Raw genomic sequence first — 16,357 nt, forward strand, 5'->3', positions numbered from 1 at the left:
GTACTGTTATACAACTAACCATAGAGAAGAAGTAAACCAAATCCCCCAAATTCAAAAGCTGCTCCTTACATTTTATTGTAACTCATGCCCAGCAGTAGAAAAGGAACACAAATGATAGCTACAGTAGCATTTACAGATGCAGTATAGGTGCCCAAAAGCAATTAAACAGCAGAATGAAACACAGCATCCTAACCTCCTCAGACTAAACAGTGATCCTTACACTTCTGTATAATCTTAAAAGAGGAAATGTTCTTATAGCACAAGTAGCCTCACAGTAATTGAAACAAACTTACCAATATCCATCAATATTGACACAGACCCCCATGTCACTCTCTGCAAGATAAAAAGATTAGTGCCTTTGGAAGAATTGCAATCACTCCGATAGTGTATCTTGCACATTCTTGTCATGGCAGCCACCACTGAAGTCTAAGTTTTAAACCAAAGTTTTAGCTTTTGATAATTATCTGACTCTAAACATCTGTGTGACAAGAAAATACAAAATTCAGTTTGAACTAGACAAAATCCATTCCAAAGTGAGTCTGACTGCAAGTGCAGAGGTGACAGACCCCTCTTTATAATTGCAAGTATCTATCATCACCCTACAGCTGCAGCTCTTTAACATCTTTTAAACCATACTCCCTAAATGAACAATTCCAGTTCATCGACATGGAGTTCAATCTTCATTTGAGGCAAATGACATACAAGATTCTCTTTAAATTAAATTCAGTTTTATCCCCGCTCCCTAAATTTTAAAGATATTTTCAACTACTACTTTTAATCTCTATTGAAAGTTTTCTTCCCCTCAACAAGATCCACCACTCTCAATGAAAACTCTGATGAAGGGAAAATACAATTTGCTTGTTGATAATTCCTTTTAAGCTTAATGCATTTTTTTTATGTGAATTTAAAAAAATACAAATACGAAAAAATCAAAGCCTGTTTTCTGAAAAGAGATTACACACTTTTGTTAATTCCTGACCTAAGATGAACAGACTTTCCTGGAAATTCAGATTTCACAATCGGTATCAAAATGAAAAATCGCCACAAAGGAAGAAGTGCCCAGAGGTGCTGGGGTCCCTGGTGCTGTCTGGTGAATCAAAGTTTTTTTGGTGGATGCAGGCAATCTAAACTGAGTTCTTCCTTGTGAAGGAGCCAGGAGAAAACCCTTTGATGCAGAGAACTGGTTTGTAGCCAGTGGGCCCATGGCCAGTGTTTGGGGCAGAGCCTAGCAGGGAATTCCAAAGTTGTACAGGAAATACATAATCATAAGCCATGCACAAATTATCAAAGGAGAAAACAGGCTTGAAACAAGCATTCTTATATATGTTTAATTCCTTACCTTGATATTTGCAAATGAAAGTGACAAATGTTCACCTGTAGCAGAGGAATTCCTTCCAGTGGTTCTCCGTGCATTGGACAGGGATCACTGTAAAGTGGTGGTGTCTGACACAATAAAGTCCATAGGCAGTTGTTCCTTATTGTGGCAGCCCACTGTATCTCCAGCAGCTTTGCATATAAATATTTAAGGAAACAAAATACTGAATTGGGGAACAGCAATACTTAGATGCTAGAAAAAGTAGATTGCACTAAACAGAAACAGTTATTAGGGAGTTAAGGCAACAAACATGATAAAAAAACATTTCTAGATATGAGGGAATTAGAGCAAAGGGGACAAAAAGTAGAATAAACTGGTTTGTGTCTATTTTTCTTTTTTTTAATGTGCTATAAAAAGTTTTCAAAACAGTGTTGCTATCTTTCAAACCACGTATTTATAGACTTAGAGAAATTATAATGACTTTGTCCCTTATTCTCCCCTGGATGTAGACCTGAAACAGTAGAGAAGAGCTAGGAACACAAATACTTAAGCACATTTTCCTTAGCTAACCTCAAATAGGTTAGCCTATATAGGAGCCAAATTTAGTGCATTTAGTAGAGAGCTCCAAAGTGCATTTGGTTGGGTTTCCTGGAGGGATCTGCAGCTATGTAGTCCACAGAGCAGTGTCCATACCCAACTTGAGTTACTCACAAGGAACTCCCATCCTGTGATGCCAGATGGACTCCGGGAGTTGTCCTCAAGCACCGGCTCCTTCTGTCATAGTTCAGGCAGATGATTACAGTAAGGGTTTCCCTACTCCAGGGTTTGTTTCCAGAGCCTGTAGGCATTCAGCCACCAGAGGTACTTCAGAATCTGCAAGAAGAACCAAATTCATAGCAAGAGCTCTTGGTCTGAGATGACTTGAAGATTCCTAAAATTTGTTACTATTCCATGGGTTATAGCACAGTGCAGTGTCCCCAACTCTTACAAAAAGCATCTCCATTTAACACAACTGGGATGCTCTTTATCCAGATGATGCAATGGACTTGCTAAGAATTTAGACAGTTAGAATACCAATGACTTCAAAATCATCATAGCAAATACCTGGTGTAAAACTAGTTAAATTTCAGATGTTTTCAAGGCATGGACTCTGAACAGTCCTTTCCAATCCAATTCTGTATTTGCTATGAAGTGTAGAAATTGTCTCCCTCTCCTTTGTCTGGGAAATGACAGTAGCTATTTTTCATTTAAACCTAATTACCTCTTATTTTTCCCCACATGGACTCGTTTCTAACAGTCAGGAGTGTTCTAAATAGCCTTCTCTAGCTGTAATTAAAAAGCTAATTAGAATGATCTGTAATTCATGTGTAAAAAATTATTAGAGAAGAAGGTTCAATCAGGAAGCTTTCACCAAAAAAAAAAAACATTGAAAGCAAAAATAGAAATTATGCTATAGCAAAACTCCCTAAATGTTTTTGTTGCAGACAACAACAGCACTACTTATGTTTTCATTATATAATGCAAAAAGATTTTTATCATTAAGCTGTGTAAAGTGAGGTTTTTTTAGAAGTACAAGCACTTAAAATGGTAAAATATACTTTTTATGTAAGTTTCAGCAAAATATTTTGAGTTTTACACCTTACTGTCTGTCCCACCACCTCAGATCACAGTATTTCTCCAGCACTGGCATGATTTTTTATTATTTTCAATAAAATCTTCCTTCCATTTCTCAGTATTCACCAAAGGCCAGGCCCCAGCAGTTATCTATGTTCTACAAGATGCTTTCCTTTCCACCAGTTATCTCCAAAGGCCTTGGAAACTGGAGGTAATACTGCTCCAGCCTAGCATCTTTTCCCAGCAGGGATGAAGGAAGTGCAGCTTCAGAGAGTTTTTACCTCACTCATTTCCTAGGCAAAGTTGTTCTGGCACTGGGGAATAACTGGCATTGCTCATTCCTGCAAGGAAAAATGCACAGAGCTGGTTTCTGGCTGGACTCTCCTTGCTGAGCTGTGGAATTGCTTGACTTTCCCCTCAGTCACTCCTTGTTTATGCCTTTCAGTGCTGCTGAAACAAGTGATGGGAGCAGGAATCCCCATCAGTTCTGCATGCAGTGGTGGCTACAAACAGAAAACCAGATAAATCTAAGAATTCATCCTATTCCAAATCCAGCAGAAGCATAAAATGAATAAAGCATAGAATTACTAAACATACAGAGACAGTAGGAGCACACTGCGAGCAAATAACACCAAGGTCATGGGTTCAATCTCTGAACAGACCATTCCCTTTGGAGTTGGACCCAATGGTCCTTGTGGGTCCCTTCCAGCTTAGAACATTCTATGATTATGACCAGAGACAAAATTAGCATGCAAAGTTTATAGAGCAGTGTTACAAAAGAAAAACAAAAAACAAAAACAAATCGAAGAGAACATGAATAAAAACTATGCTTATACAGATATGGACTGTCTCTGATTTAAGAATTCCAAAAACAGTCACTGTTCTGTCCTTGCAAAATAATTGTACTTTAGAATAAAGAAAAATTACACATCCATCTATTTGCAGACATTCCCCACTGGTTTTCCAGACACAGATATGCTGATGAGATGAAATATTAACAGGAGGCCTGGGGCTCCCTTCATAAGCACCAGTGGGCACAGCTCATAGGCTTAGCAGAAAGGGGTAGAAACTCCACACATCTCTTTTGTATTTCCTTATTTTCTCTTCTTTTATGCACAACATAACATCATCTGGCCTTATCTACAGTGATTCTACATGATGAATTCCTTAGCCATCCAGCCCAGTTCCCAACAATGAGTGCCAAGACAAAGAAATCATTCTTATTTCTGTTAAAGTAATACTTACTGTCAAAGGTGTTTATTGTAGAACTAAATACTATCTCCTTTGCCTAGGCTAGATGGGAAAGTTCCCATAGACTTAAGGGAAGCAGTTTGGATAAGATGTCCAGACCATCCTAACAGCATTGAAGTGAGCATGAGCTTTTTAAAGGTTGAAAATTCTTTCTTTCTTAATAATGTCTTCCTTGGTTGCATCTGAAAGCAAAAATCTGTAGAATGATTAGCCTAGTAGTGGTTTCTTCTGAACCATAACTAAGTTGTAGAGGACTAGCGTGAGTCTGGGTTAAATACAGGTGGGTGGGCACCATTAAATAAATAAAACCTAAAAAGTAAGTTTTCCCTGCTTGCTTCCACCTAGTCCTTGAACTAGCATTGTTACCATATTCACAAACCAGCAGCACCCATGCAGTCTGCCTGTGGAACACCTTTCTGGCATGTTCCATTCACCAGCTTCTTCACAACCACAATGAGACCACAAATTCCAACTCATTTTGCATTTGACCAGCTGGCTCTGTACTCATTCTAACTCTCCTATATGGGCTTTGTGCTATCTTTGTTGAAGTCCTGTACATTTCTTTTACAGCCTCTGAAAGTGCATTATCACCTACAGGCAGGAAAAATAGAAGGTTTTAAAACTCTTGATAGGGGTGTGTTCTCTAATCAAGGGCGAGGTAGCTGTGCATTCTGATGGACATGCTGTGTATTTAGCAAGGTACACGTAGAGAATCAACATTTTCTTCAAGTCACAAATAATTGGCATCCACTGGAGAATGTGAGTTACCACAAAGGGAGAAAATAGGCTCGGAAGTCCATTAAAAGACACAATGAAAAAAATCATGTTAATGGTGCCCTCAGAAATCTAACACTGAAATTATTACCTTTTCCTGGCCTTTTGTGTTAGTTTTTCAGGCCCACAATGAACTGAAGGATGTGATGTACTGAAATCACTATATGCATGTCTGACTTCAGGGCACAGTAGGAAAGAACAGAGGGGTACCTGCAAAAATGGGTTGCTAAGATTAGACGGTTTTTACTGCTGCTGCCTCATGGCCATCATCATCAGGGTACTGCAGCGAATCTCCTTTTCTAGACCCAGTGTGATTTTGACCAGTGCAGATAATGCACCAGCTTGATAATTACAGGTCCAAAAATTACACTACCTTGCATAAAAGAGATGTTTAAATTTAAAGGAGACTGGCAGGTATTTCTGTAAAACCATTTTCCTACTCCATTTTTCAAACAATGCAGTTCAAGGGCCTTACTAAAGATGCATGAAACATGATCTAGTATGTTCTTTTGAATGCAGAGAAAGGCACAACAGACTTTTCCTCATGTGAAGTATAAATAAGTGTTTAAAAATAGAGGAGATCCTCTTACTAACAAACGCATGGTGAGAGCAAAATGTTCTCGTTTTAGTGATGACAGAAAATTCAGAAAAAAAAATTTTACTTCTCCCCATTTGCTTTGAACTTGTCACTATATTTTTGCAAGCTCCCTTCCTCATCTGTAAATACTCAGCATGGTCATGTGATAGGAAATTACAATATTTTAGCCTCTCCAACTATGTGTCATTAAAATCATTGCACTCTGCTTTGAGGCTGAAAGTTAATTCATCTGCAGATGAGTCTGAGAGCCTCTGAAGGCTGCACTCCCCAGGAGCTGCAAGCCCCAGACCTACCCAGCCTTGGAGAGGTGCATCTGCCCTGCCAGAGCTCAGAGGGCCTCGGGCAGGACCTGAGCTCCCAGACATGAACAGTCATGACAAGAGCCATTTTTACCTGTCAGTTCAGTGAAGATCTCTGACCACCCAGCCATCCTGGAAGTAAACTTCTTCAGGGATTCTTTTTTTAGCTGACACTGCCTGACGCTGGATTATTCTCTTCTTTCTTGTAAACCACATAGGAACATCTGCAAGAGAAAAACTCCTTCAGACCTGCACCTCTCCTGTGAATTTGAACACGGCCAAACATATTCTGACTTTTTATTGTTTAAATATTTAGCTATCTTGCCTCCTCTGAGTCTACCTTGGCTCTATTCTGAGATGCCCTTTTCAATGACAAATATAATTTTTAATGTTTTGGAGGGTTTTATTGAATCTGTTGCAGTACCCATCAGTAAGTGCCCCCTTCATACACTGGCAGTTTACCACAATAGCTATTCCAGAACTCCCATTGTGAACACTATTCCTCTCCAGAATAAAAACAGATTTGTGGAGTTTTTACTTAAATTGCTTTATTTATGTTGGAAGAAAATAATTTAAACCATGGAGTATTTTTTCTGGAATATCTACTCTGGCAGATGTCTAAGCACAGTTGTCCCATCAGTAGCAAATGGGGAAGTAAACCAGAGCTCTCCAGCAGTCCAGGGCATATTTTAAATCTGTAAATCAGCATCTTTTAGTATTAGGTCCTTGTTTAATAATTTTGTTGTAAAAAAATACTGGTTTTGTCCACTTGACATATCTGGTATGTATATATATATCTGGTATAGCCCACCATTCAGCAAGGAGTCACAAATATAATTTTTCTAGGCACAGAAAGAGAAGATATCTGGGTTGCTTAAAAAAAAAAGAATGAAAAAAACGTGCTACAGAAAGCTTATAAGCCTTCAAGAAGGCTGTCACTCGAAATTTGTGTGTGGGTGAATGTATATTTTACAAATGCACAAAAGCACAGACATTGGCAATAAAACAAATTTTACAGATCAAACTCCATTTCCTCCATGAAATACAGTAACTAAACTCCGCTCTAAGAAAATTAATCAACTACTTTTTTTTAAAGTTATTTTCTGAATTGTAGTTTCCATATATTAGGGAAATAGTGAAGGAAATATTTGCTTACTTTTATAACAAGTTCATAAAAAAATTTTTTGTAAGGAAAAAGTTCATTATTTTTAAAAGGCTATGATAAAATACAGAACAGAAAATCAAAATATTTTATACATTAAAAATACAGAATATGAAAAGCAAAATTCTGAAATGCTAACATTCATCATACTCTTTTCTCTCTGGTCTTTTATCATATTCCTTTCTCTTTGGTCATATTTAGACCAATATGCCTTGAGTTTATTCACCCCTAACATTTTCCTTTTGTCCACACATACCATCATTTCAAACACAGTGGATTAAATCTACTCCCATCACCAATTACTGGTGCAGATCCCAGTTTTTAGATCTCTGCCTTGCAGCGTAGTCTCCCACATAAACAGCACAGCTTAATCTAGCACTGAGATCTGCTGTAAACACCAACTCCAGCTGCCTCTTTCAGCTTCAGAGTCTGCCTGAGCTGCTCTCTGGACTCCCTTCCAACACCCCTTTCAGCTGTGTGAGCAGCCTGGAGCAGCAGTGTTGAGTCACGCTGAAGAGTGGCTTCTGCACTGCCCACAGCGATGGATTTGCTCTGGATAACCTGTTCCTGTGCCTCACCACCCACATGGCACAGAAGAAATTAGGATGCCTTCCTAATATCCAGTCTAAACTTGCCCTCTCTCAGTTTAAATATCCTTCAAGTGATAACAGCACACTGCCTAAATATCATTAATGTTATTTTGTATCTTCTTACCTTGAATAATAATCCTGGATTCTTAAAAAATTCATGAATGTGGCTTTCATATTTGGGGCAAAATAAGAAAGTCGTAGGGTTTTTTTATGTTGTCTAATGTCACTCAAAGCAAAGGGATGCTTTGGGCTTTGTCCTTTTAGCCAGTACATTCAAATCCTTAAAACATTCCAGGTTTATATTCAATTTGTGAGTCATGCTTCATATCTAAAACACTCATCTGTCTACTCTTGGAAATGAGAAGAATTTGCCAAGATAATTTTTGCAAAATATTTTTTTTTAGTTTTCAGACAGTTTCAAGCACTGTGGCCTGTCCAGACTTTCTTTTCCCCAACCCAATTAGATTACAAATATTTTTCTTCATCTGATCACAACAGTGCTAAGATTTGTTCGTGTCTGTGATGCACAAGCTGCACAAGTCCAGTTTTGCTCACAGCTGGGCTGTGCCAGTATTCTCCCTGGAAAGGTCTCCACACAGCTGAAGTTTACCCCTGTTGTCCCAGTAACAAAACCGCTCAGGCTGCTCACCAGGAGCTCGGCGCAGCTCTCATCCCTCGCAAAGCAGCAGTGGCACATTGCTGATTCATGCAGCTCCCCTGGGCAGAAGGTCTCCGAGGGCTCCCTTCCAAGGGAATCGATACTCGCCGGCAGCTGAGCCAGCGGGACGCTCGCTGGGACCCAACAGAATTCTGCGTGCTCATCTCTTCCCCAGGACCCTTATGTTCAGTATCGCCAATTACATTATCCTCTAGCTATGGGCTGACATTCCTGCTTCTTCCCAATGTTGCCCTGAGCCTCTGCGAGGTTCTGTTTCCTCTTTTAGGTTCCTAAATAAATCCCTGCACTCTCCTGGTGCTGTACAAAGGGCAAATGTATCTGAAGTGGAGAGAAGTTGGCAAATCGTAGCCTGCTGCAAGAGAGAGTCCAAAAGGCCACAAGCTGGTATTCTGCCTGTTTCATTAAATTAGTACAGAAAAACACCAGCTGTTGGAAAGATATCTGACATAGCATCTTTCAAATCATATTTTTAAAGAAGCGAAAATATTCCCTTTCTTACTTATTTACTTATTTTGAGTCTGTTCATACAACACAGTCCTTTGGATGAATTTGTTCCCTGCTACAGCTAGGTGCCCATTCTCATTTCTCTGTATTCCTCCCCAGAATGACAAACGTCCAGCTGTGGACACAGGAATTCTAGGCTCAGCTTACAGCTTTCTTCACTTTACCTGCAGCATGGCCACTTCACAGATCTTGCTGGTCCATTGCTGAGCACACATGAAAAGCACATTGGAGAGATTATGTATTTTTGGCCACAAAAACCACTAGAGGGTCCCTCTACTATAAGTTGATATTAAAAAATAAGATCTTTCCAACTTCCACAATACATATGGTGAGCTTCCATCAGGTATGCATGTTGAAGCCATGCATAACACTCAAAGCAGAGTCAAGTTGTTTTGTCTTTGTAATAAAAATACAGCTGAATTTGCACTGGTCTTTTCCAACCCAAAGTATGTATAGTTATATTTTGTGAATTTATATGTATGAAAAAGAGAGTCAAAAAATTACCCATAGGCATCTGAAGTTTTCTCCAAAGCTAGGTTTTCTCTTAGGAGTGATAATTCTGTTGCCTGTCATGCAATGTAGTGAATTTAGTCATATATTATTTTTTTCCTTCTCACTGAGAGCAAGTGAGCGTGAACTTTGACTGGTGACTGTGAAATGCTCTGAACACTCTCCAATCCTTTATTAATCCATTAATTCAGTTAATTATTAATCCATTATTTCAGTTTCTTAAAATGTATTAACAATAATACTCAGAGGGCACATTACAATTTCAGCAATCCAAATTCAGTTTTACACAAGGAGCAGGAGCTCCCCTGGGGGCCATACAGTTCCCAAGCTGGAGATTTTCTAATTGCTTGTCTCAAGGTGATCAGGAACAAAGGGTCCAAAAGGCCCAGGGCCTGGAGGAATTTTCTCCAAACAAATAACTGAGCTATTTCTCCTGGAAATATCACTGCCTACAAGGCAATGATATATTTTAGGTGGTTTTAGAATTTTTCCTTTTCCTCCTCCCACCCTCCATGACAGATAAGTAATCTGGGATGAATCATGCTGAGTGTAACAGAATGAGTTATCAAAGACAAGAACCTGCAAATAAATGGGGTTTTTTACATTGAATTCATATGCATTTTCTTGGAAAGGAAAGAAAAGGAGTGCTTGATAATTGAATTACTGTGCTTCTTTACTGAAGTCACTTCCTGACAAACAGCCAAACTAATTGGTTAAAATGAATGCGAGAGCTTGAATAACCCAGTCATGGCCCTGGTGCAGCATTATACTAAGAAAACCTATGTTATTTACTTCTAAACAATATGTACCAGCCCAATAAAACCATTATGATTTTTTTGTAGCATTCATATTTCTGCATTCAAAAAGGTAAAGCCATTTACAAGAAACCACTGTCAAAGATCTTAACACTATCTTCAACCTCAACCTTTGTTTTTATTTTCTTTCCCAAAATCAAGTGCTCACATGAACAGCTTTTACACTGTATTTTCATAAAATATGTTTTAAACTACATGTACATATAAGAAAAGCCCAAAAAAACAAACTTTCATCTGAAACTCACAATGTAATAAGTGTAAGATTATTCCCATGGAAATTAAAGATTTCTGTGTTATGCTATCCATAGACTATAAGGCTAAGTAGCACGGAATATATTTTCAGATTTTTTTAATATACCTTTTACTCAAGAGAACATACAAATTTCAAATATCTCTAAAAGCTTTTTTGAAAGTTCTATTAAAGTCATTCCAGCTGCGTTATTGAAAGTAGCTCCAATCCTCAATGCAGTTCTTTCATGTTCTGCCATCATGTCTATGACCCTTTGTAATCAATGCTTTGTCTGCTATAAGAAACCAAGCCAAAGAAAGTAGCTTTCTTTTCTCTTTTTTCTAGTAACTTACTTTTTCAATGTTATGACCTTAATTCAGAACATTTTGTTGTATTTTAAAAATGCTTATTTCATTTAGAGCAATAAGCTTGAAAACTTTCTCAGAAGTTCTGCTGACTAGAAACTGTTCTGTTTCTGCCTATTAGAGTACTTAGCTATGCAATTAGGACTGATAATCTAATGCTTAAAAGTTATTAATCCTTTATTGGGAGCACCCTTAAATTAACAACTTCTGTGCTACTGAAATTCATGAATTCTAGAGTTGAAGTAATAAGATTTACAAGTGTTCTTTACCAAACCTCCTTTACCATCCTTTTGGCCCTCTCCTGCTGAAAACAGACATAATTGGCCTACCTGAGTCACTTTGGCACAAAGTCTGAGCCTGGGTACACAAATTAAACTTCTTTAAACTTACTGTTGTTGAACAAGTGACCAGACATCATCATGAAGTTCTTGAAGAGGGTATCCACATGAGCAGAATGCTCCATGGTGGGGCTGCAACAGCAGCAAGTGTGTGTTTGAGACAGTACAATAGCATGTTTGTACTCAACATATTTCATTCTTGTTACAACCTGCAATGTTGGAAATCTTCACAATGTAAATATAGGGCTTTGTTAATGAAAATAAAAACATGAGAGGGGCCTCTCCATGGCATCAGGCACAGTGACCGGGCTGCAGTGAAAACAGCTAGGGGTCACTGGTTATCAAAGCCCCTAAATGATTATGACTCAACAGTTTTTATACAAAATATTCCCCACTAAACAAGTGTTTTCCTGATCTAAAAAACAGATGTTCCATGAAGGAGCTGGTTTCACTAACATAAAACATTTTAGGCATAAAACTCTTTCAAAAGCTAAAATATTAATACTATTTGGTATAGTGGACCTGATATCAAACTGGAAACCGAACTATGAAAGAGGCAGCAGTATCCAAAGTCAAGTTAGTTAAGCCTTATCTTAAAATAGCGCTTTTGGTGATTACTTTGAAAGATGGAAAGGTTGTTTCCAGCTTCTTCATGGGCTGCATCCTGGACCTGACCAGCATTCTACTGGAAGCAGGAGGCTTTGAATGCAGCACTAATTTCAGCTCATGCCCAGCTGACTTGTACTGGCTGTGTCTCAGAGGTTATGGTGAAAGCCTGTGGCCAGTTTGTAATGGTTGGGGGAATGATATCAATGGAGTTTTAGAGAGAGGATGACCCTGTTGGGATGCTGCAAAGTAATAAAGCATATTACAGAGAACATAAGGGAATGAACAAACCCACCAATAGATTTCATGTACAAACCTCTGTAGAAAGTGTTTCCTTCCTAACCACATGTGGAAGTGTTAGTGATTTCACTGTGTATGAAACAGTGGGATATTGCCAGTTATGAAACAGGATATAAAAAATTCTATCAATGAAGACCAACATCCTACATTAACAGCAGCCAAGGGGCACAAGGATTTCTAAACCATGAAAACTTAAAATATTCTGTAACCAAATTTATGTGTTGAAGTAGATGAGCACTTAACATCACTGCACAGAAAAGTGATTACCCTTAAATACATTACCTTCTCATCTGAATTTTAGACCACTTCAAGACACCTTCACAAACCCTATGAATTTAATAAGACTTCAAAGCAGAGTTTAACACATAGAAAATGCAGACCTTTTATGGCAAATTTTAAATTATTTTTCCATTCAGTTGAAAGTACAGGGTGTAAATTTCTGTTTATAGAATGCAATTTGATCTATGAGATCATTAATAGTCTAGTGACCACTCTGTCACACTGTGTACTGTGACTAAGAAAAAGGAACCAACCCAAAAATGATACAAACATCCAGTGGCAATTTTCAAAATTGCACCTACATGTTGTATCTGAATTGCCCTGAGACTATTTAGATGAATATTATATGCATGTGCCTGAGCAAAACAATAATTGCAGGGTAATACTGTGCAATTAGTAATAATTACTTAGCATTTCTTGTACTTTCTCCTCTTTCATTTACCCTCTTTCTTCCCAGGGCAAAAGTTCACAAACACAGGACTGTCCCATCTGTTTGCAAGATGACTGTTACCACGCTCTCAGCAACTTCAGTTTACAAATATTTGGCTGCAGTAAGAGATGATGTGCTTTTCATTGTTCGATCTTTTTTCACCCAGACTGAACTCTCACACACAAAACTCCATCTTAAGAGTGATAATTGGTGCTTAAATAAGTAGATTATTTAATATAACGATTTGGTTTTATTCTGCAATGTTTAAAACTGCATAAAGGATCAGGACTAACTGCTGGAGCAATCTGGAGAGGAAGGGTTTACACTTTTAACAGAAAACAAACTTCCCACAAACACCACCCCCTTTAAAAAAAAAAAAAACAAAAAAGAAAAGAAAGAAAATAAAAAACAAACAAACACCAAAAACACACAAACAAATTAAGTTTTTTTTAACTTAAATTTAGATTTAATACTAAATCTGAAAAATTCTACCTGATAATAATATAACCAGTTTTGTTACCCTAGTCAAGCTAATAGTAATTAGCTGATCTCTTGCCCTTGGGGAAAAGCCTGTAGGTATGTAGCCAAATACACTGAGAAGCAGGGTAATTTGAGAGGTTAGAAGGAAAGGAGGAGGATCCTGTCCGCCTGATGGGGAGATGCTGCAGCTGGAGAGTGAGAAAAGACTTTTCTCAGGATGCTCAACACTCAGCAATTGGATTCCATGATGGATGTGCGAGAGCACAAGGATGTATAAAGAGCATAAAGTACACATTTCTTTCACAGTTAGTGGAAACATCATTTGTGGGAGAAATTATCACAGTTTATTTATAGTATTATAGTATTTATAGATATCACTATTATTTTATATATATATATATATATATTTATATATAAATAAACACAGTATGTTTCTAGTATTAACACCAGGATATGAAACACACTAAAATAACTTCTTTGGAAGAATGTCAGTGCAAAAATAGGTTGCCTTGGAATGTTTAGGAAAGTGTCTTTAAAAAGTTTAAAAGGTTTGGATCAGATGTACTGATCAGTGGATCTTCCCAGCTGACATGTGAAAGGCCAGAGTTAGTGCTTTACATTAACCCTGTTATATTTACATGTGGATTCCAAAGGATTTGATTCTATATATATATTTAGTGCTGAATATGTCACGAGACCCAAAATAAGCATGAACTGTTTCTTTCAAAGAATGACCAAGAATGTTCACATAACTCTGAGCATCCTTTGAAAACCATCTCTGCTGGAAGCTTATGGATGAGCCTACTGAACATTCATGGGCTCTTAGTGACTGTGGGAAACTCACCAAGTTATCCCACAGAAAAACAGAACTTTGTGTGCCATATAAAGCTCTCAGCCCATTTGTTGACAAAAAGCAGTAGGGTTTGGCTAGATGGACTTTTTAGCAATTTCATCATGTATTTTTAAAGACCAGTTGGTTTAGATGAATTTTTCCCTAGCCATAGGTCTAAGTGAACAAAAGGCAAGGTGAATTTTTATTTGCTATTCTACTTACAGAGGAAAATGTAATTTTATGTGATCAAGACTGGTGTTCCATCATCTGGCAATTCCCAAGTCTTTCTTCAGAATTCATTTAGAAATATGCATGATGTGAAATACTAAACCAACTGGAATCAGCTGTAAAGAAAAAGGGAAGCCAGGAATGCTGTGGAAAAAACCAGTTTCTAAATTCCGATTTCACCACTTGCTTTCGCAGCAGAATTGGAATATTAAAAATATGCGCTTCCCAAATACTGCAATTTAACTTTGGTACTCATTTCTCTTTGTCAAAAGTTTTTTTATTTTGTGCAAACTTTGCCTTTTTGTTGAAGAAGAAATTTGCAAGGCTTCAAGATTGTTTCCAGGAACAATATGATACTTATGTTTTTGTAAATTCAAAACTGTCCAACATAGAATTCTCAGGGGGAAAAAAAATATCTTTTCACTGATTAATTAAGCAACAAAATCCACAGATCAATTTATCTTTCCTGATAACAATCAAAGAAGAATTTATAATCTTAGTTGATCCAATTAATAAAAAGTAAGGGAAAGAAGAAGTAAGGTACAACAAAAGAATTACAGGATCTCATGGACTGTTACCAAGGCATGTAATCCTTCAATATATGTGTTAATTTACTGTTTAAATAGTTACTATAGATATAGGGAGAATAGGGCTCAGATGAGTAACCTGAGTGTTGGAGTAGCTGATGAAAGCGGCACCAAATGCCAGAAGAAAAGAGAAGACTTATTTTGAAAAAAAAAAAAAAAAAAAAACAAACAGTGGAAAACAAGAGATTTTTGAGCTGGTCAGGAGCTGTGCTCTCAAATACACCCAAAAAACATACAGTGGGTTATTTCTTGTAATTCTGTTTATGTTACCCATTGGCATATATTTTGACACACCAGAAGGAGAAAATTGCTAACAGTGTTATTTCCAAGAATCTGAGAATTAATCACTGGGGTTTTGAATAATAAGGAAAATTATTTCTTTTGAATCATTCATCAAAAAGACTCTTGTGGCTGTTGTGATTTCTTCAGTTCTTTAACTTTTACAGCAGCAGCTCAATGTCCCACTGCATAAGTTGTGTATATCCAGGAGACTTTTAAAATAATCTCCAAGAAAAGTTAAAATTATAAAATTTATAGGAATTTATATGCTGCTGGAAACAAGAGAATTGTTTAAAAATAAAAAAAAAAAGGGAAGGAAAAAATGCACAGGTGACTCCTGCTCATTTTAGGATAGATATATATATGTATAGATATAAGAGATTAATCTAACTTGGAACAGTAGACTTGAACCCTGAAGTTTTATTTTTATCATTTTTATAATTTTCAAGTCATATAAATTAGCATCAATTTTTAGTGAATAATCCTAAACAATGAAAACATCAGAGAAACAACAGAGAAAATATCTTTGAGAAGGAACTGGTGGAACAGGGGAGAAATTGAACATAAGCAACTTCATCAAAATTCAACTACTGCAAATAGATTCCTACTGTGGTCTAATTTCTACACAGTGGGCATGCAGGAGGGAGGGCTCCTAACTGGCAGTGCCCTGGCTAAAACCACAGAGAGTGGTTTTCAAAATTGTCTTTCCATCTGTTTTTCCTAAATTTTCCCTCTTCAGAGCATGGGGACAAACCAGCCAGCACATCAAGGACTCAGCTTTAACAACCTGATTGTCTTCTCCCTCCTGTTACCTGGCTGAGAACCTTGTACCACATTTCCTTTTTTCACTGGCTCCACAACCAAGTCTCCAACTGAGCACTGAGTGGAACTCCTGCTGCTACAGGAGGAATTCTCTTCTCTCAGCTCCAGCCAGCACCATGAGGGATAGCCAGAAGTACGTTTGAAGTACATTGTTCCATGGCAGTAACATTAAATGGCACAGAAAAAATCTCTTGATTTTTTTGATACCCTGATGATGTAACAAAACCTTTAGAGCCATATTTAAATGGTCAGAGTTGTACCCACCTGCACATGCACACACAATGTTCAGTCAGCAGTGCTTGACTGAGGGCAGCTGATGGACCAGGCTCCTAAAGATAAAACTGAATATTCCAAAACCAATTTAGGTACAGATGGCCAGGATAAGAACTTCCTTACATATCCTAGTACATTAAAATATCAGTTTACTATCCATAGGCTTCTTACATTTGGATATTAAATTAATGACATTGA

The 16,357-nt window shown here is 37.5% G+C and overlaps 2 long non-coding RNA genes across 2 annotated transcripts in view; both read right to left on the reverse strand.

Moving 5' to 3' along the window:
- Positions 1-1,832: 1,832 nt before the first annotated feature.
- Positions 1,833-4,348, reverse strand: LOC148183880 (uncharacterized). Its single transcript, XR_015773151.1, has 3 exons — positions 4,175-4,348; positions 3,211-3,432; positions 1,833-2,188 (listed from the first exon to the last, which is right to left on the reverse strand). It is a non-coding gene; the product is annotated as an uncharacterized LOC148183880 (long non-coding RNA).
- A 686-nt stretch (positions 4,349-5,034) lies between these two features.
- The window catches only part of LOC148183881 (uncharacterized), a 93,755-nt gene continuing 82,432 nt past the window's right edge, over positions 5,035-16,357 (reverse strand). Inside the window, exons 3-4 of the long non-coding RNA XR_015773150.1 lie at positions 5,946-6,075; positions 5,035-5,164 (exon numbers count right to left, since the gene is read on the reverse strand). This is a non-coding gene — a long non-coding RNA (uncharacterized LOC148183881). The remainder of the gene's footprint in view (positions 5,165-5,945; positions 6,076-16,357) is intronic.

This window comes from Pseudopodoces humilis, chromosome 8 (assembly GCF_049639895.1).
Source record: "Pseudopodoces humilis isolate 2021_Gansu_Grassland_sample_001 chromosome 8, ASM4963989v1, whole genome shotgun sequence".
NCBI lineage: Eukaryota > Metazoa > Chordata > Aves > Passeriformes > Paridae > Pseudopodoces > Pseudopodoces humilis.